At 39.1% G+C, this 20,920-nt stretch overlaps 1 protein-coding gene across 1 annotated transcript in view; it reads right to left on the reverse strand.

Annotated features, from left to right (window-relative positions):
• GALNTL6 (polypeptide N-acetylgalactosaminyltransferase like 6) overlaps positions 1-20,920 on the reverse strand; it is a 1,391,757-nt gene that overhangs the window by 1,009,547 nt on the left and 361,290 nt on the right. The gene's annotated exons all lie outside the window — the stretch shown is intronic.

Here is a 20,920-nt window from a genome sequence, read left to right on the forward strand (position 1 = left end):
GGCTTCAACAGTACATGAACCATGAGCTTCCAGATGCTCATGCTGGTTTTAGAAAAGGCAGAGGACCCCAAGATCAAATTGCCAACATCTGATGGATCATCAAAAAAGCAAGAGTTCCAGAAGAAAATCTTCTTCTGCTTTATTAACTATGTCAAAGCCTTTGACCGTGTGGATTACAAAAAACTGTGGAGAATTCTTCAAGAGATGGGAATATCAGACCACCTGACCTGCCTCCTGAGATGTCTATATGAAGGTCAAGAAGCAATAGTTAGAACTGAACATGGAGCAGCTGACTTGTTCCAAATTGGGAAAGGAGTATGTCAAGGCTGTATTTTGTTACTCTGCTTATTTAACTTACATGCAGAGTACATCATGCAAAATGTCAGGCTGCGTGAAGCACAAGCTAGAATGAAGATTGCCAGGAGAAATATCAATAAACTCAGATATGTATGTGATGCCACCCTTATGGCAGAAAGTGAAGAAAAACTAAAAAGCCTCTTGATGAAAGTGAAAGAGGAGAGTGAAAAGGTTAGTTTAAAATTCAACATTCAGAAAACTAAGATCATGGCATCTGGTCCCATCACTTCATGGCAAATAGACGGGGAAACAATGGAAATAGTGACAGACATTATTTTTGGGGGGCTCCAAAATTATTGCAGATGGTGATTGCAGCCTTAAAATTAAAAGACGCTTGCTCCTTGGAAGAAAAGTTATGACCAAACTAGAAAGCATATTAAAAAGCAGAGACATTACTTTACCAACAAAGGTCAATCTAGTCAAAGCTATAGTTTCACCAGTAGTCATATATGGATGTGAGAGTTGGACTATAAAGAAAGCTGAACGCCGAAGAATTGATGCTTTTGAACTGTGGTGTTGGAGGAGATTCTTGAGAGTCCCTTGGACAGCAAGGAGATTCAACCAGTTCATCCTCAAGGAAATCGATCCTGAATATTTATTGGAAGGACTGATGCTGAAGTCGAAACTCCAATACTTTGACCACCTGGTGCGAAGAACTGACTCATTGGAAAAGTTCCTGATGCTGGGAAAGATTGAAGGCAGGAGGAGAAGATGACAACAGAGGATTAGATGGTTGGATGGCATCACCGACTCAATGGACATGAGTTTGAGTAAATTCCGGGTGTTGGTGATGGACTGCTGCAGTCCATGGGGTTGCAAAGAGTCAGACACAATTGAGTGACTGAACTGAACTGAATGGAAAGATAATTTATTAAAGGCTAATTGTTAAATTTTCTGTATATTAAAAATTGTTTTGCATACAACAGTATCTGAAACAATACACTAATAAGGGAACTAAAGTCATGAAGTTGGAGAATATGCTTTAAAATATCATGTCTGATAAAGGACTTGTATCTATATATGTACAAATACATATATGTGTGTGTGCATACACACACACACACACACACACACACACACACACACATACATATATATATAGGTGTCTTATTCTCTTTAGTCTTTCTAATCCTCTTTTGTCTCCCCTCATGCCTCAGTGGTAAAGAATCTGTCTAAATGCGGGAAACTCAGGTTTGATTTCTCAGTCGAGAAGATTCCCTAGAGAAGGAAATGGCAACCCTCTACAGCATTCTTGCCTGGAAAATCCCAGGGACAGAGGAGCCTGTGGTCTATGGTCCATGAGGTCTCAAAAAATCCAGAAACAACTTCACAACTAAACAGTCATTTTTAAAGCCACATTTCTCATAGCAAATGTTGCTTTCAACTCCCATTCTCTGTTCATTCTTCCCAATGTAATGAGATCTTTCTTGCTCAGGTGGCCCATGGCCTAAACTTAGCAAATCCAATGGACATTTATTTGTGTAACACCTATATTCAATATAGCTGGTGAGTCGAAGCTCATTTACACTCCTTTGTCTCAGTGGTGTTATGCTCTCCTGGGTTTTCTCAGTCCTCTTAGATGAAGTATTGATTTGGCCAAAATGTTCACTGGGGTTATTCCATACCATCTGACAGAAAAACTGGAACAAACTTTTTGGCCAGCCCATTACTTTTCAGGCTCTATTTTTTGACTCTTCTAGTTTAGATTCATTTTGGAGGTAAGCTCATCAATGCCCATGGCTTGAAATTTCATCTAGGTATTAGCAACATTCACTGGCATATCTCTAACAGGATATTTCTTTTCAGGTCCAGTCCCTTATATATAACTGCCTACCTGAAAGATCTTTGAGCACACTTTACAAGCATCTCCATGGAGAGGACATGATATCCAAATCCATCTCTCCTCTAGTGATCTCTCCAGACTTAACTGGTGATTCATATGGCTGCTTATGGGCTTCCTGGGTCGTGATAGTGGTAAAGAACTCAGTTGCCAGTGCAGGAGACATAAGAGACAAGGGTTCAATCCCTGGGTTGGGAAAATCCCCTGGAGGAGGGCATGGCAGTTCACTGCAGTATTCTTTCCTGGAGAATTCCATGGGAAGAGGAGCCTGGCAGGCTACGCTCCATATGGCTTTACAGATTCGAACAGGACTGAAGCAACTTAGCATGCATACATGCATGAGCGTCTTAGGTGGCTCAGTGGTGAAGAATTCGGCTGCCAATGCAGGAGACATGGTTCCATCTCTGTGTCGAGAAGATTTCCTTGGGAAGGAATTGGAAACCTACTCCAGTATTCTTGCCTGGAAAATCCCACGGACAAAGGATCCTGTCAGGCTACAGTCTATCAGACCTGCAAAGAGTTGGACATGACTGAAATGACTTAGCACATGGCTGTTAATAACTCATGCTGGAGCTTGAAATTTCATATCTCCGATTCATCACAAGGTCAATGGTTGGCATTTCTAAAATCAATCCATCACCCAGGCCAGCCTCTAAAACCAAGCAGCATTATGTCCATGCTCGAGATCTGTTAGACTACTGCAAAATCCCTTTATTCTCTGCCTTTCTTTCCCTACTCCAAGCCACTTTCCACATGAAAGGCATGGTGATTTTATTTTAACACATATACAATCACGTTCTTTCCTCCTTTAACATCCTTCAGAGTCTGGCCATTAAATTTATAATATAGTCTAAAATTCTGAACAAGCACTCAAATATTCCACATGATCTTTGCTTAGAAAAACTCCTGCCTTGTTCAGTATGCTCCAGGAACAGAATGCTTGAACAGTACGCTCCTTTTCAGCTCCCGAAATACAGGCAAGCCTTTGTTCCCACTTAAACGTCATAACAGAATATTTCCTCTCCCTGGATCGTTCTCCTCCCCACATTTCACTGCTCACCAAGGCTCATGCTTCAGCTCTCAGCTTAAACATCACTTCCTCAGAGAAGACTACCTTGATGTCTCGGTACAAATTAAGCTTCTCCAGTCATCTCAGACTGCGTTTCTTTTCAAAGCATCTAATGCACCTTTCTAATTGCATATTCATTTGTGTGATTATTTACTAAGTGTCTGTCTTTTCACACCGGCACTTCTTCTCAGGACCTAGGTGATGTATTCTGTTCATCCTTGAACAACCAGTTCCTTGAACACCAGCACCTAGGTGTAGTAGGTGCTAGGACCTCACAGCACTGTATAGGTTTTTCAGAGCACAAGGGTCCCAGTGCCTGGGGTGAGCGATGGTTTAATTCTCTCCTGCGCACTGCTTGCTCCCACTGCTCCTGGTGCAGGATGAGGACATCCTGGTGGTATGTCTTCTACTAGCTATGCACATAGCTCCATGGGGAGAGGAGCCTGGTGGGTTACAGTTCATGTTACTGCAAAGAGTCATGCACGTCTGAGTGACTAATACAAACACACACGCTATAAAGATGAGGCCTGGCCCTTGTAGGTACTCGATAACTGGGGGCCGAAATACAGAATTAGCATTTAGGACAACTTTTAAAAATGCTTTCTAACATGAGGCAGATTAGGATAGCTTTTTGATTTTTATATTTCACTAACAATTGCTCTAATTATTAGCTGAATATGAATGAGCAAAGCATTTCAGTTGTGTTCATGCTAATTCACTGATGTGCCTGAAAGTTTTTCTTCTTAATTGCAGGAGTGTTAATAACCGTATTCAAAGCTAGATTCTCTTTCTGACTTACAGAATATTCTGTCTCATTGCCTTTGCAGACAAACAACTCCCATTAAAAAATGTTCATAGAATAATTAACTGCCCATTTGACATATTATGCCATCTACTCAAGTTACCAACTTGGCACAAAATGGATTTCATAAATTCTATTATATAAATGGACTCTGTTTAACTTTGTCCCTTGGTCTGGGCATTTGTCTCATAAAATTCTGTTCATGATGATGAGAATAAGAGAAAGTGAGTGTATCACTTATCATAAATTAAAAATACAATGGGCTTCCCTTGTAGCTCAAGGGTAAGAAACCCACCTGCCAATGCAGGAGATGCAGGTGTGATCCCCGGGTTGGGAAGAGAATCCCCCTTGAGAACAGGATGGCAACCCACTCCAGTGTTCTTGCCTGGAGAATCCCATGGACAGAGAAGCCTCATGGGCTACAGTCCATGGGGTCACAAAGAGTAGACACTACTTAGTGACTAAACCATAAAAATATAACTCAAAAATCACCAAATTGGGAGTGCTATCATATTTAAATAAAGAGATAGTAATACATCTTCAACATAGCACAAAACTATGGCATTCATTTTGTGGAAGAGTCACTGAAAGTTTGTTAGGTTTTTAAAAAATGTGAATAGTGTCTGAGTATGTTGAGGGAAAAGATATATCATAGGAAAGCATTCCCCTGAGAGGAGGCTACTTGATTACTTAAAAAAAAAATACAGTTTCTATTTTATTAATGGAATTTTCTTTATTTTAGGAACTCAATAAATTATAATTTATTATAAAATAAACCTACATCTTACTTTCATAGGAAACAACTCCTTTTATGACTATTTCAATACTTGCTTGTGCTATTTCTACACAGAAGTGGCTACTAGATTTAATAACCTGTCTGTGGCATTGTTTTAAAAAATATATACGATGGGATCTGAGATTCAACAACTGGCTCACACTAAGTGGCTCAGATGTTAAGAATTTGCCTGCAATGCAGGAGATGCAGGTTTGATCCCTGGGTCAGGAAGATACCCTGGAGGAGGAAATGACAACCTACTCCAGCGTACTTGCCTGATAAATTCAATGGACAGAGAAGCCTGGTGGGCTGCTGTCCATGGGGTAGCAGAGAGTCAGACAGGACCGAGAGACTTAACACTTTCACTTTCAAAGCTCCCCTGCAACCAACTATGAAAACACAAGTCAAGGTTTTAAGTAAACATAGGAATCACTTTTCCCATTGAAACCTTGTGGCTTTTGCTTTTACAGTTTCTGCCTGGTTTTTGTGTTTTCTTCTTTAAGAATATTCTTAAAAGGAAAAATAGAAATTGTTTGTAATACAAAGGCATGCCCATTAGGGTAGTCTGGGGTGGGGAGAGTCAGGGGCCAGACCTCTATTTTTATGATCATAAACTGATAGGGAGTGTCAAGTACAAGTTGACACTTGCCCAAAGCATGCCAGTGACTGAAGGACAAGGGCATTTGCCCTCTGCCTCTGTAGAGACTGAATCCTATGCTGTTGCAGCTATTGACCTTCAAAACCCCTGAGGGCACTCAGGGTGGAGAGCGAGGCGCTCTATGCTCCAGGGAATCTGGTGGAACAGGTCTTCTGACAGATATTTTCAGGAACTGATTCCATGATTCCAATCCTTGCATCTCCTCATATGTAGAAAAGCACTAAATCCCTTCATGATGACATCAATTACTCACACTAGTAGAAAACCTCTGATAAAGTAAGCACTTGATTCCATTGAATTCCCCCTTCACCATAATCTTATATACTGGCCTTCCCCCGTTACCTGTTTGGAGCAGTCTCTCAGGGCAATCTGAGGGGCTGTCTCCCAGGCTGAAGTCCTCATTTTGTCCCAAATGAAACTTAACTTGAAACTCTCATGCTGTGCATCCTTTTTAGTCAACAGAAGTGTTGCCACATAGAGATATCAAAATGCTAGACAGCTGTATGTTTTAGCAACAGATTTGTAATTGCCTAGAAAAATGAACCCAGGGAAGTCCATATGCTGGTTCTGCTGATAGAGTCAGCAGAACCACCCACCCAAGGTTAGTCAGATCTGGACAACAGCAACAGATCAATTTTCAATGGACTTTGGTTTCCCCTGGGTGAACCTAAGGTGGCCACAAATGGCTGAAGTCACTCCACCATCTGCTCCTGGTGAAAGTTTGCTGTTCCCTGTGATTGAGATACAACAGGAATCATTTACAAGCAAAAGGCCACACTGCAAAGGCTACAACATGCCTAATTAACTTTCTGTATATGAGGACGGGTGCAAAAGCAAACATGGCTTTTGATCTGGCAGCAAGTTGATAAAATAACCCAATCATACAAAACACTAAAAATCTTAGGACATGCCTTTGGCAGAGGCTGAAAATGTTATAAGGATGATCTCAATTTAGAAAATCACAGAGGTCAATTTTTTCAACATACACAAAAATAATCTATCCTACTTTATAAACATTGCTCATAGTACCAGATGTACTTTGAAAAAACAATTATTTTTATAATGGCACTTACTAACTATAGGAATAGACTATCTTCAATTGACTTCAAATTACACAAGGAAAACAAGTGTCTTGGGGTAAATTCACTTCTCTAATCTCATATTCACAAATAGATTACAATGAAAGTCACTATAATGTACACACTGTGACATGTAGTAACAAACACTTAACTATTAATGTAAACTGCTTCCCAAACTGAGGAAGGAGATTCAGGAAATCATAAATGAAAGAAAAGGTGCAGAAAAGAAATCACATATATAGAAAAGCAGGAAGGAAGTAGGGATCATAGATCCAAATTCTGTTCTATTAATGCAGTGTCATTAATAGAAGCTCTTCAGTTTCTAGTTACTGCTGAATCTTAGGTCATCTATGTTGCATCTTCTTCTTAGACTTGATACATTACATCACCTACAGAGAAGCAGCAAGGATAATGCTTTATAATCTCTTTCTACACTTTCAAACTGAAATTTAGTTGTGAACACATTTAAAAGGTACTGCTGACTTAGATCTTAGGACTTCTGGAATCAGAATCTATCAAGTCACTGGCATTGAAATTTGGCTTCCAGTTGCTTTAGTATGTTGGCACTTTAGCTGACAACTAGGTTCTTAATTCCTTAAAGGCAAGAATGATATTTATTGTTTGCTTTTTTCTAGAATGCCTCTTCTAATTGTATACATAAAATAAGGTTTCAGGAAAGGTTTGCTTGTTGATTTACTGAAAAAGAAAACTTCTGTTCATATAGATGAGGTATGTTGGGTTCTGAAGAAATATAGAATACCCAAGTTGGGACTTAGTATTATTGTTGTTGCTGTTCAGTTGCTAGATCATATCTGACTCTTTGCAACCTCACGGACTGTAGCATGCCAGGCTCATCTGTCCTCCATTGTCTTCTACAGTTTGATAAAACTCATGTCCATTGAGTCAGTGATGCTATCTAACCATCTCTGCCTCTGCTGCCCTCTTCTCCTTCTGCCTTGAGTCTTTCCCAGAATCAGGGTCTTTTCCAATGAGTTGACTCTCCACGTCAGGTGGCCAAAGTATTTGAACTTCAGCTTCAGCATCAGTCATGATCAATCAGTGAATATTCAGGGTGGGTTCCCTTTAGGGTTGACTGGTTTGATCTCCTTGCAGTCCAAGAGATTTTTAAGAGTCTTCTCCAGCACTACAGTTTCAAAGCATCAATTCTTTGGTGCTCAGCCTTCTTTATGGTCCAACTTTCACACCCATACATGACTACTGGAAAAACCATAGCTAAGTATTACAGGAAACACTAGAACTTGTCCAGTCCCAGATATTGACCTACATCCTGAACTCCACTGGAAGAGCTTCCATGCCCTCTTTTCTAAGTGTGGCCCTTCCCACCCAGATCACACTCAGCGACTCAAGGGGGGAGTGACAGTTTCCTCTTACTTCCTTTTCCTTTTCTCTCTCTCTTTTCCCACCTTACCCATCTTTTCTTTTGTACTTTGTTTCAGTCATAACATTAAGGTTTCTTACCTCTCCCACTTGATTATATTTTCCTAAAAGATGCAATTGATTGCATACATCTCATTTTCACATGGGGTTATATAGAGATAACAAGAATAATAATTATTATCATATACATACACACACCTATATGTATGTATGTGTATGTATATATGCACAGATATTTAAAGTCAACTTAAGTATCTCTATGTGTGAAAGGATATGCATTTTATATAAGGGTTCCACAGTTTTCTATTGAAAACACAATACAGAGTTAAATCAGAATCAAACCAAAAATGCTTAAATACTTAAACATTTAAAATAATACTTTTTAAAGATATTTCTTTTGAAATCTTAAAATATTAACTTTCTAAAACTACATGCTTACTTGTCTACTTGGGCTTGTTTTGAAAACTTATTAGATAGGAGCAAGGGGAAAATGGACAGAGAGAGAGATTAAAGAGTTGTCGTCAAAATTTTATTTACATTTTATAGTAAAAAATTTGACAAAAATAAGTGAATAATAAAATGTCTCAATAATCTAAACTCTCTGATTTAACTGGACATTATCTTGGCCTAGCAGAATTCAGTAACAAGTAAAGATAATTATTTAATATTCTAAAGATGATAACAAACTAAAAAGTCAGTTCCCCAAATAGTACTAACACTGGTCAATATTTAATGCAAATAGCTTGTATTTTTAGCAGTGGTCATTAATATCTAATAGAAATATATTACAGACTTAGGAGATTATATATTCAAAATCATATCAAATATTTACTGATTTATGGGTAGAAATAATCAGTAAAAATTTCTTCCTCAAAATGTTCCAGCACTGGATCTTTGTCCTAGACCTTTCAAGATGTACACTATTTCATTTCATGATGAATGCCTGATGAACAGTACCAGAGGAACCCTGTCCTCTGGGTTTGTTTTACAGGGGGGAGAGGATTGTCAGTTTTCAGCATACAGTACAGATGAGAGAGAGCATATTCCTTTCATGTTCTTTTGCTTCAAGACACAGTGAAGAAAAAGTTCCCTTTAGAGAAACAAAACACCACACACAAAAGCAAGCTATTGGAGAGAACAAGATGGCGGGGGAGTAGGTGGACATGGAGTACGTCTCTCTCCATGGATGCATCAGGAATACACCTTCAGACACAGCAGTACATGCAGAACACCTGCTGAGAGTGGACAGGAGTACCTGACCAGTGGAAAAGAATATAGAACCACACAAAACTCAGTAGGATGAAGGAACTAGGGGGAAAAGCAGGAGTGTTAGTAGGACAGGGCCTGCCTTTGGTGGGAGGGGAGCTGAAGCAGCAGTCTGATCCCCACCTCAGGGCAATTGTCTGAGTCAGAGGAGAAATATTTAAGGCTGAGAGTGAAACAGCTCATCACTGGCAGCCTAAATGGAATGAGAATCAGACAGTCCTTGCTGCATCCATACATACCCCAGACAAGAACGCAGGTCCCCTAGAAGGCGCAGTGGCTGGGAGCTGGAGTTCAGGGATTGTGGAGCAATCCCAGGGTGAGGGCTGCTGTTGACTGTGCAGAGGTGGCTCGAGGGGATGTGAGAGAGGAGACTGTGGTGGGAACTGCCTGTGGAGGAAAGCCAGGCAGCCACGGAAGCAAGGCATTACTGCTGAGTCACATGTAGGGAGTGGAGCCATCACCATAGCCTCTCCCCCACACGCCAGCATGGGCAGCTGAACAATAGAGAGGCTGGCCCATCAAATGCCTGACACAGTGAGCTACAGAAAAGGACCCCACCTAGGGTGCCCCTTTAAGTGCCTGACCCACCTATCTACAGAGCAGGATCCCAGCCAGGGGGCCCCTCTATGTGCCTGACACCCCTATCTACAGAGAACGACCCCACCCAGGGCACCCCTTTAAGTGCCTGACACCCCTATCTACAGAGCAGGATCTCAGCCAGGGGGCCCTTCTATGTTCCTGACACCCCTCTCTACAGAGAAGGACCCCACCCAGGGTGCCCCTTTAAGTGCCTGACATCGCTATCTACAGAGCAGGATCCCAGCCAGGGGGCCCCTCTATGTGCCTGATGCACCAAACAACAGAGAAACACCCCACGCAAGGGAGCCTTCTAAGTGCCTGAATGGGGAACCATGGAGAAAGACTGGCCAGAGAGGCATTCTGATTGCCAGCTACAAGATGCTGGGAAAAAGACTCTGGTAGGGCCAAAACTCCTGTGGCAGAGGCAGTCCATGTCCCTGAACACTTGGTGCCACCAGGGTCCCCATAAGTCAAGAAACTGAGCCACTTTCATGCTCAACCCTCACTGGGGCAGAGCTGCCACAGGCAAAAAAAAATGTCTTGCTTCTATGCATGGAGGGTCGCTTCAGCTGTGTCTAACTCTGCAAGACTGTGAAATGTGGGCTGCCAGGCTTCTCTGTCAATTGGGGTGGGGGTGGGGGTGAGGGTTGGGGGTGGGGGTGAAAGTTCTTCAGGCAAGAATACTGGAATATATTGGCCAATATAGGTTTCCATGCCGTTCTAGAGCACTTTATTTCCTTCTGCCCTAGCCACCAACTCCCCTGCGTACCTGGTGCTGTCAGAACTCCTGCAGCCCAAACAGCTGCACCACCTTCACACCCAGACTAGGGCAGACCCAAGTCCTCCAGGGCAGCCTCAGGAGCAAACCCCAGTGGACGACCCAAGTGCAGAGGTGGAAATAAAACCACAATTAAAACCCAGGGGCAGTGTAGCTAAGGAAGAAGACCCAAAACCTTCCCACCAACTGTACAAGCTGCAGATTAAATCCACATGATCAACTAGGCAGACTGTATCTGTGGAATATATAAAAGGACATGGAGAGTTCCCACAGAAGAAAATGGACTAGTTCTGATAGCTGTGGACATTGGAGGCAAGAACACACAGGAGCAGGACCAGATTAGAATCAGAGCTGCCCCCACAGCAGGTCCAGAGACAAGCAAAGTGGTGGAGGGCATCCTAGGGAGGTGAGGTGGACTGTGACTCCAGTGAAGGAAAGGATGCTGACAGCAGTGACTCAAGTAAAACATTTATTATTCTTATGTTTTGACTTGTTCTGTAGATTCTTTTGGATTTTCTTTTCTTTTTTCTTTTCCTTCCCCACTGTCCCCATTGCAGTTGTCGATTTTACTGGAACTATGAAATCTAATAAAGCCTTTGAGATTTTTTTTCAGTCACAGTTTTTATTGTTGTTATAAACCTCTGCATCTACATTAGGCTTTTGCAGTTCTGTGGAGTTTTCTTTCTTTCTTTCTTTCTTTTTCCTCTCTCTCTCTCTTATTTAATTTGAATTTTAATTGTTTTAGTCTATTATTATTTTTCTATATTTATTCCTTTGTTTGCTTTTCTTACTGTTCTTTTCCCCTTACAGTTAATCTTCAATGAATATAAATCTTCTTTATCTACCTCTATTTGACTTTGCATATCTACTCTACATTTCTTTTCTTTCTTTCCTTTCGCCTCAACATATTTGTTAGTTTTGTTTTAATTGCTTTATTCTCCACTTGGCACCTTGCTTTAGTGTTGTTTTCAGTCTGTGCTTTAGTTTGTTTTGTTCTAAACTGGTAGATATAATTTTTGGCTTAATTTGTTCATTGGGTCAATCTATTGTACTTTACTTTTCTTGGACTATTTTGATTTTGCTTATGGTGTATATGTATACGTGTATCACCGACTCAGTGGACATGAGTTTGGATAAACTCTGTGAGTTGGTGATGGACAGGGAGGCCTGTTGTGCTACAGTCCATGGGGTCACAAAGAGTCAGATACGACTGAGTGACTGAACTGAACAGATAGTCCACTATTTTAATTATTATTTGCCTGATTTTGTAACTACCATTTGTCTGGGGTTCATCTTTGATTTTTTTCATTTTTGGGTATGTATTTTAATCTCACTTAAAGCCATAACTAACCACCTGTGGAACCGTCATTCCTGACCAGAGATCAAGCCCTGAGCTTTTGCAGTGGGAGCACTGACTCCAAGACCCTAGACTACCAGAGAACTAAACCAAGGGCATATCAAACAGTGAGAACTCACACAGAGGAACCAGTTTGGATACAAGAACAGCATCACCCAATCACCAGTAGCAGCCTGTGCAGGACATCTCACCTAAACAACAAACAAAGCAAAATTACAAATGCAATCATCAACAGACAGGATTGCCATCTCACTCAGCCTTGCCCATCAGAGGAAAAACAAACAAACAAAAAAACAGCACAAATCTCACCTTACATGAAGCTTACACAAACCACCGGACCAAACTTAGGAGGGGAGAAACCAAAAGGAAGAAAAATTCAAGTCTGGGAGCCTGGGAAAAGACCTCAAACACAATAAATTAAAAAAAAATAATAATGAAAAGGCAGAGAAATACTACACAAATTAAGGAACAAACTAGTAACACAGAAGCACAAATAAATGAAGAGGAAATAGGCAAACTACCTGAGAAAAAATTCAGAATAATGATAGTAAAGACAATTAAAAACCTTGAAAACAGAATGGAGAAAACACAGGAATCAATTAACAAAGACCTCAAAGAATTAAAGAATAAAAATACAAACAACACAATTACTGAAATTAGAAATATTCTAGAAGGAATCAATAGCAGAATATCTGAAGTAGAAGAATGAATCAGTGAGATGGAATATAAAATGGTGGAAATAACTTCTGAAGAGCAGAATAAAGCTTTTAAGAAGAATGAAAACAACTGAGGATAGTCTCAGAGACATCTGGAACAACATAAAATGCACCAACATTTGAATTATAGGGGTCCCAGAAGAAGAAGAGATAAAGAAAAGGTATGAGAAAACTTTGGAAGAAATTATAGTTGAAAATTTCCCCAACATAGTAAAGAAAATAGTCAATCAAGTCCAAGAGGCTCAAAGAGTGCCATTCAGGATAAGTCCAAGGAGAAACATGCCAAGACACATACTAATCAAACTAACAAAGACTAAACACAAAGAAAGAATATTAAAAGCAGCAAGGGAGAAGTAATAAGCAACATACAAGGGAAACCCCATACGCTTAACAGCTGATCTTTCAGCAGAAACTCTGCAGGCCAGAAGGGAATGGCAGGATATATTTAACGTAATTAAAGGGAAAAAATCTACAACCAAGATTACTGTACCCAGCAAGGATATCATTCAAAATTGATGGAGAAACAAAAAGCTTTTCAGGCAAGCAAAATTTAAGAGAATTCAGTACCACCAAACCAGCTTTACAACAAATGGTAAAGGGACTTATATTGTCAAGAAATACAAGAGAAGAAAAAAGATCTACAAAATCAACCCCAAACAATTAAGAAAATGGCAATAGGAACATATATATTAATAATTACTTTAAATGTAAATGGATTAAATGCTCCAACCAAAAGACACAGACTGGCTGAATGGATACAAAAGCAAGACCCATATATATGCTGTCTACAAGAAACCCATTTCAGACCTAAAGACACATATAGACTGAAAGGGAGAGAATGGAAAAATACATTCCATGCAAATAGGAAGCAAAAGAAAGCTGGAGTAGCAGTCCTCATATTGGACAAAATAGACCTTAAAATAAAGAAGATTACAGGAGATAAGGAAGGACACTACAACTACATAATGAGTAAGGGGTCAATCTAGGAGGAAGACATAACAATTGTAAATACCTATGCACCCACCATAGGAGCACCTCAATACATAAGACAAACACTAACAGACATAAAAGGAGAAATTGACACTAACACAATAAAGTAGGAGACTTTAACACCCCACTCACACCAATGGACAGATTATCCAAACAGAAAATTAATAAGGAAACACACGTCTTAAATGATATATTAGATGAATGGATCTCATTGATATCTTTAGGGTATCCCATCCAAATGCAGAAGAAAACACCTTCTTCTCAAGTGCACATGGAACATTATCCAGGACAGACCACATCTTGAGTCACAAATCAAACCTCAGTAAATTCAAGAAAATTGAAATCATAACAAGCATCTTCTCTGACTACAACATTATGAGACTGGATATCAATTACAAGAAAAAAACACAAACACATGGAGATTAAACAACATGCTTCTAAATAGCCAACAGGTTACTGAAGAAATCAAAGGGGAAATCAAAAATTTCTACAAACAAATGACAATGAAAACATGACAACTCAAAATCTATGGGATGCAGCAAAAGCAGTTCTAAGAGGGAAGTTTATAGCAGTACAATCCTACCTCAAGAAACAAGAAAAACTTCGAATAAACAGCCTAACTTTACAACTAAAACAACTGGAAAAAGAAAAACAAAAAATCCCACCAAAATTAGTAGAAAGAAATAAATCATAAAGATCAGAGCAGAAAAAAAAATGGGAAAGAATGAAAGAGACAATAGTACAGATTAATAAAACTAAAAGCTAGTTCTTTGAGAACATAAACAAAACTAACAAACCTTTAGCCAGACTCATCAAGGAAAAAAAGAGAGAAGAATCAAATCAACAAAATTAGAAATGAAAAAGGAGAGGTTACAACAGACAATGCAGAAATACAAAGGACTATAAAAGGGGGTAATGAACAATTATATGGCAGTAAAATGGATAACCTGGAAGAAATGGACAGATTCTTAGAAAACTTCAATCTTCCAAGACTGAACCAGGAAGAAATAGAAATTATGAACAACAGAATTACAAGAAATGAAATTGAAGCTGTGATCAAAAATCTTCCAAAAAACAAAAGCCCAGGACCAGATGGTTTCAAGAAGAATTCTATTAAACATTTATAGAAGAGCTAATGCCTATACTTCTAAAATACTTCCAAAAACTTACAGAGGAAGGAACACTTCCAAACTCATTCTACAAGCCCACTATCACACTGATACCAAACCCAGACAAAGACAGCACAAGAAAAGAAAATTATAGGCCAATATCACTAATGAACATGGATGCCCAAATCCTCAAAAAAGTTTTAACAAATAGAATTCAGCAACACATCAAAAAGCTTGTACACCATGAGCAAGTTGGGTTTATTCCAGGGATGCAAGGATTCTTTGATATATAGAAATCAAACAATGGGATACACCATATTAACAAATTGAAAGATAGAAACCATATGATCATCTCAATAGATGAAGAAAAAGCCTTGATAAAATTCAGCACCCATTTATGATTAAAACTCTTGAAAAAATGGGCACAGAAGGAACCTACCTCAACATAGTAAAGGCCATGTATGGTAAGCCTAGAGCAAACATTATTCTTAGTGGTGAAAACCTGAAAGCATCCCCACTAAGATCAGGAGCAAGACAAGGGTGTGCACTTTCACCACTATTATTCAATGTAGTTCTGGAAGTCCTAGCTACAGCAATCAGAGAAGAAAAAGAAATAAAAGGAATCCAGATTTGAAAAGAAGGAATAAAGCTCTTATTGTTTGGAGATGACATGATACTGTACATAGAAAACCCTAAGGATAGTTTCAGAAAATCACTAGAGCTACGAAAGTTAATCAGTGAATTTAGCAAAGCTGCAGGGTACAAAATCAATACACATATATCACTTTCATTTCTATATATTAACAGTGAAACATCAGAAAGAGAAATTAAAAAAATCAATCCCATTCACCATTGCAACAACAACAAAAAATATCCAGGCATAAACTTACCTAAGGAGACAAAAAACCTGTATACAGAAAATTATAAGACACTGGTGAAAGAAATCAAAGACATAAACATATTGAGAGACACTCCATGTTCCTGGGTAGGAAGAATCAATATTGTGAAAATGACTATACTACCAAACGCAATTTACAGATTCAATGCAATCCCTATCAAATTACCAATGGCGTTTTTCACAGAATTAGAACAAAAAAAATTCACGATTTATATGGAAACACTGCTACTGCTAAGTCACTTTAGGCGTGTCCAACTCTGTGCAACCCCATAGACAGCAGCCCACAGGCTCCCCCATCCCTGGGATTCTCCAGGCAAGAGTACAGGAGTGGGTTGCCATTTCCTTCTCCAATGCGTGAAATTGAAAAGTGAAAGTGAAGTCGCTCAGTTGTGTCTGACTCTTAGCGACCCCATGGACAGCAGTCCACCAGGCTCCTCCATCCATGGGATTTTCCAGGCAAGAGTACTGGAGTGGGCTGCCATTTCCTTCTCCAATGTGTGAAATTGAAAAGTGAAAGTGAAGTCGCTCAGCTGTGTCTGACTCTTAGCGACCCCATGGACAGCAGTCCACCAGGCTCCTCCATCCATGGGATTTTCCAGGCAAGAGTACTGGAGTATATGGAAACACAAAAGACCCAAACAGCCAAAGAAGTCTTGAGAAAGAAGAATTGAACTGGAGGAATCAATCTTCCTGACTTCAGATTATACTACAAAGCTACAGTCATCAAGACAGTATGGTACTGGCACAAAAACAGAAATATAGACCAATGGAACAAGATAGAAAGCCCAGAAATAAACCTATGCACATATGGGTACTTTAATCTGACAAAGGAGGCAAGAAAATACAAAGGGCAAAGACAGTCTCTTCAATAAATGGTGCTGGGACAACTGGAAAGCTACAGGTAAAAGAATGAAATTAGCACAATTCCTAACACTATACACAAAGATAAACTCAAAATGGATTAAAGACCTAAATGTAAGCACAGAAACTATAAAACTCTTAGAGGAAAGCATAGGCAGAACATTTGACATAAATCAAAGCAAAATTCTCTATGACCCACCTCCTAGAATAATGGAAATAAAAACAAAAATAAACAAGTCAGTCAGTTAGTTCAGGTGCTCAGCCGTGTCTGACTCTTTGTGACCCCATGAACCGCAGCACGCCAGGCTTTCCTGTCCATCACCAACTCTCAGAGTTCACCCAAACCCATGTCCATTGAGTCAGTGATGCCATCCAACCATTTCATCCTCTGTTACCCCCTTCTCTTCTTGCCTTCAATCTTTCCCAGCAAATAAACAAGTGGGACCTAATTAAACTTAAAAGCTTTTGCATAACAAAGGAAACTATAAGCAAGTTGAAAAGACAGCTCTCAAAATGGGAGAAAATAATAGCAAATGAAACAACTGGCAAAGGATTAATTTCCAAAATATACAAGCAGCTCATAGAATTCAACACCAGAAAAACAAACAATCTAATCAAAAAGTGAGGCAAAGACCTAAACAGACATTTTCCAAAGAAGACATACAGATGGCTAACAAAGGGGTGAAAAGATGCTCAACATTGCTCATTATTAAAGGAATGCAAATCAAAACTACAATGAGAAATCACCTCACACCAGTCAGAATGGCCATGATCAAAAAGTATACAAACAAAATTTCCTGGAGAGGGTGTGGAGAAAAGGGAATTCTCTTGAGCTGTTGGTAGGGATGTAAATTGATTTAGCCACTGTGGAAGACAGTATGGAGATTCCTTATAAAAGTAGGAATAAAACCACCATATGACCCAGCAATCCCACTCTTAGTCATATATCCTGAGGAAACTGAAATTGAAAAAGACACATGTATCCCATTGTTCACTGAAACACTATTTACAATAGCTAGAACATGGAATCAACTTAGATGTCCATCGACAGATGAATGAATAAAGTTGTGGTACATATACACAATGAAATATTACTCAGCCATAAAAAGGAATGTATTTGAGTCATTTCTAATGAAGTGGATGAGCCTATATACAGTGTATAATATATATACTCTATATGTTATGTAGAGTGAAGTAAGTCAGAAAAAGAAAGATAAATATTACATTCTAAAACATATATAGAGAATCTAGAAAAAATGGGACTGAAAATTTTATCTGCAGGGCAGCAATGGAGAAACAGGCATAGAGAATAGACTTATGGTCATGGGGAGAAGGGAGGAGAGGGTGAGATGTATGGAGAGAGTAACATGGAAACTTATATTACCATATATAAAATAGATAGCCAACAGGAATTTGCTGTATGTCTCAGGAAACTCAAACAGGGGCTCTGTATCAACCTAGAGGAGTGGGATGGGGAGTGAGATGAGAGTGAGGGCATATATGGTTGATTTAGGTTGAGGTTTGGCAGAAAACAACAAAATTCTGTAAAGCAATTATCCTTTGATTAAAAAATAAATAAGTTTTAAAAAAAGCAAGTTGTCATGCAAAAGACAGTAATAAAATGCAGCCAGGATTAATCCCTTTTATAGGGTTTCCTTGTGGCAATGGCAAATAAATAAATCTCTTGATCTCAGTGACTTTTCATGTAAAATGTTATTTTTATTTTAACACACACATGAAGCAGAGAATAGTCACTTCTTTTTTAAAAAATTATTTATTCTAATTGGAGGAAAAAATCACAACAGAAAACACAGAAATTCAAAGGATCATAAGAGACTATAAGCCAATAAAACAGACAACTTGGAAGAAATGGATGAATTCTTAAAAAAGTATAACTTTCCAAAACTGAACCAGGAAGAAATAGAAAATCTTAACAGACTCGTTGCAAGCACAGAAATCGAAACTGTAATCAGAAATTTTCCAACAAACAAAAGCCCAGGACCAGGTGGCTTCACAGCTGAATTCTACCAAATATTTAGAGAAGAGCTAACACCTATCCTACTCAAACTCTTCCAGAAAATTTCAGAGGAAGGTAAACTTCCAAGCTGATTCTATGAGACCACCATCACCCTAATACCAAAAACAGACAAAGGTGCCACAAAAAAAGAAAACTACAGGCCAATATCATTGATGAACATAGATGCAAAAATCCTTAACAAAATTCTAGCAAACAGAATCCAACAACATATTAAAGAGATCATACATCATGATGAAGTGGGCTTTATTCCAGGGACGCAAGGATTCTTAATATCCACAAATCAATCAAATATGATACACCACATTAACAAATTGAAAGATAAAAACCATATGATTATCTCAATAGATTCAGAGAAAGCCTATGACAAAATTCAACATCAATTTATGATTAAAAACCCTTCAGAAAGCAGGCATCAAAAGAACATATCTCAACATAATAAAAGCCATATATGATAAACCCACAGCAAACATTATCCTCAATGGTGAAAAATTGAAATCATTTCCCCTAAAGTCAGGGACAAGACAAGGATGCCCACTCTCACCACTACTATGCAACATAGTTTTGGAAGTTTTAGCCACAGCACTCAGAGAAGAAAAATAAATGAAAGGAATCCAGATTGGAAAAGAAGAAGTAAAACTCTCACTGTTTGCAGATGACATGATCCTCTACATACAAAACCCTAAAGACACTACCAGAAAATCACTAGAGCTAATCAATGAATATAGTAAAGTTTCAGGATATAAAATTAATACACAGAAATCCCTTTCATTCCTATATACTAACAATGAGAAAACAGAAAGAGAAATTGAGGAAACAGTTCCATTCACCATTGCAACAAAAGGAATAAAATACTTAGAAACAGAGGCGGGGCTCGAGGCGCGCCCGCCCCTGGCCGCGCGCCGCAGTCCTCGCCGCTCAGGTGGCTGCGGCCCGGGCGCCCGAGGCCCGCGGTGCTGTGGGCTAGCGCCCTGGACAGCTCCCGGCGAGGATTTTGCCTACCAAGAATACTCAGGAATGCCCTTCAACCAGATAGCTCCTCCAGGACTTTGGGTGCCAACTCATCTCGCTTTTCATAGGTGACCATGGAGGCTGGTGGCCTCCCCCTGGAGCTGTGGCGCATGATCCTGGCCTACCTGCCGCTGCCCGACCTGGGCCGCTGCAGCCTGGTATGCAGGGCCTGGCGAGAGTTGATCCTCAGTCTCGACAGGTTAAAAAAAAAAAAAAAAACTTAGAAACAAATCTACCTAAAGAAACAAAAGACCTATATATAGAAAACTTTTATAGTTTTCACATTGGTGAAAGAAATCAAAGATGACACAAATAGATGGAGAAATATACTATGTTCTTGGATTAGAGGAATCAATATAGTGAAAATGAGTATACTACCCAAAGCAATCTATAGATTCAATGCAATCCCTATCAAGCTACCAACAGTATTTTTTCAGAGAACTAGAACAAATAATTTCACAATTTGTATGGAAATACAAAAAACTTTGAATAGTCACTTCTTAATGGTAAGAAAGTACTCTGAAAGTGAAAATGAGAGGGGGAAAAAAAAAACCCCAAAACAAAACCCAACAACCCTAATTGCTTAGTGCCAGATAATAAAGAGGGCTTCACAGATGGTGCTAGTGATAAAGAATCCATCTGCCAATACAGGAGATGCAAGAGATACAGATTTGATCCCTGGGTCAGGAAGATCCCCTGGAGAAGGAAATGGCAACCCATTCCAGTATTCTTGCCTGTAAAATCCCATAGACTGTAGCCTGACAGGCTTCACTGTGAAGAGTCAGACATGACTGAGCACAGATAATAAATAATCCCAGACTAGGTTAAGTCTTCTTCAGAAAGTCCATTTAAATTCAGTTTGTATTGCTTCCTCGAAGGATCAGGAGGCCTGTTGGTGGAGGATTGATTGCTGAATTTGCAGGCATTGTTAGATGATTATGTATAATTCCTAGGTCATGCAGTATTCTCAGGAGCTTTCTTGTCAACATTTGCTACATCTGAATTCAGTTACTGTGAATGTGGAACCACATGCTTTAGTCTTTAGGAATATTAAATTCACAAATATATCAACCTCTACTGTCTTTGAGAACAATATCTAACAGAGCAGTGAGGAACCAGCATACCAATTAATGTGAAATTCAGAGTAAACATCTCACTGTGCATTAAAGAAAAATTTTTATGCAAATAATTTTAAAATTAGTATTTTAATAATGACTGTCCTTCAGTGGAAGAAAACTACCTTATTTTTTGGTAACTGAATTAAAAAAAACTCAAGAAGCTCTAAATATTGACTGAAAGATATCAGAAAAGCATAAAAAGATATCTGCAATGTAAATTTAAA

The sequence above is a fragment of the Odocoileus virginianus genome, chromosome 18 (assembly GCF_023699985.2).
Source record: "Odocoileus virginianus isolate 20LAN1187 ecotype Illinois chromosome 18, Ovbor_1.2, whole genome shotgun sequence".
In the NCBI taxonomy this organism is placed as follows: Eukaryota; Metazoa; Chordata; class Mammalia; order Artiodactyla; family Cervidae; genus Odocoileus; species Odocoileus virginianus.